Genomic DNA, 1619 nt, shown 5'->3' with positions numbered 1-1619 from the left:
GAGTGGCCAGACGGGGGCACCAGTGCTGTCTCTCGAGGCCACTGTCCTCTCTCCTCCCCTCACACCACTTTCCAGACACAGGCCCTAAATCCTCGACCTCCACCCTGAACCTTCTGAAAGCTGACCCACCGCATTCTACAGACCCAGCTTTTTCTGGTAAGTAATGAGAAGCTTTTTCCCCAGGCGAAGCAACCCTTGGTTGACCTCACAGATTGCAAAGACCTTGTCATCTTACAATCCCTTATTTTTCATTTTTTACGCCTACAGCACCTGGTCTTCCTAGGTGGTCTCCCATCCAAGTACTAACCAGGCCCGACCCTGCTTAGCTTCCGAGATCAGATGGGATCGGGCTTGCTCAGGGTGGCATGGCCGTAAACCAGAAGCTTTCTTCTTGCAGTGTTGGGCAGGCAATTGAACACAGCCACCCATTCCCCCCACCCCCCACCCCTGACAAGGGCTCTCAGAAGGAGGATGCTGTCCATCACTCCCTCCCTTCCCTGAAGGAAGAGGTACAAGGCCCTGCCCCTTTCTCTAGGCTGCCCCACCCTGCTCACCTTTCCGGGGACCTCACTTAGGCCAGGGTGCAGTTGGGCAACTGCTGTCTGTGATGAGGTGGGGAAGGTCAGTCTGGGAAGCAGCAAGATTGGAATATAAAGATCTTTCTGGCTTCAGCTCCAAATGACATTCTCTGGTCCACAGCTGAGATCTGGAGATTTTCTCAGAACAATACAGGACAGGGGTGTGGGCGAGCGACACCCTCAGAAGCCCGGATGCTCAGGCCTCCTCCTTCGCGGCCCTTCCCCACAGTCAACAGGATCCGGTCAGGAATGACCCGTTCCGTGTGCCCCCCGCCACCATCTGTATCCTCGGAAACACAGGCTCCCAGGACACGGCCACTTCTCCGGCCATCCCCTGCACGGCCAGACCTCGGGGATGGGGACTTGCCTGCACAACCCATAACTCCTTACGGAGAGCCAGCGTGCAGAGCCCTGGGCCCACTGCTGTCCCCACAAACACAAGGCCTGGGCGTCAGGCAGACGTGAATCTGCAGCTGCCCTTTGTCAGAAGAGAGGGCCGAGGATGGAAAATGTCACTTGGTAAACAGGTGCTAACAGGAAGCAGCCCAAGACCGAGTGATTAACAGTCTTCCCAGAAACACCCAGCGTGAGAGATCTGTTCCGATGTGTTCTGACAGGGGACTTTGCAAATCTCAGAAAAGGACTGAGGGCAGCTTCAGGAAAAGAAGGGTGGCTCGGGAAGGTGAGCGGTGATTTTAAAGATTATAGGGTGTTGCTCAAGAGGAAGTGCTTTTGAGAGATCAGGGCGTAATACCAGGAAAGAGCCACAGCAGAGGAGTTAGGATGTTGGGTTCTGAGTTTAAATCTTGACTCCTCCGTGTTTCAGTTGTATGTATCGACACCTTTCAGCTCTCAGACACAGAAGTTCAACGCAAGCCCACTGAGGTCAGGGGTGATGCATTCTGTTAGACAGCTGGAAGGTCCTTCGATAATTTGCAGGATCAATGAGCCACAGCCTTGGGGGATGAGACGGAGAACTCAACACCATCCATCCTTCCATCCATCCATCCATCTATCTATTCATCTGTCTATCTATCCATC

The 1619-nt window shown here is 54.0% G+C and overlaps 1 non-coding gene across 1 annotated transcript; it reads right to left on the bottom strand.

Annotated features, from left to right (window-relative positions):
• Positions 1 to 258: 258 nt before the first annotated feature.
• Positions 259 to 377, bottom strand: LOC120592284 (5S ribosomal RNA). The gene has a single exon (XR_005650091.1). It is a non-coding gene; the product is annotated as a 5S ribosomal RNA (ribosomal RNA).
• Positions 378 to 1619: the final 1242 nt, after the last annotated feature.

The sequence above is a fragment of the Pteropus medius genome, unplaced genomic scaffold, assembly GCF_902729225.1.
Source record: "Pteropus medius unplaced genomic scaffold, Ma_sr-lr_union100, whole genome shotgun sequence".
Lineage (NCBI taxonomy): Eukaryota > Metazoa > Chordata > Mammalia > Chiroptera > Pteropodidae > Pteropus > Pteropus medius.
The sequence above is the reverse complement of the archived record's forward strand: the minus strand, read 5'-3'. Positions and strand labels throughout refer to the sequence as shown.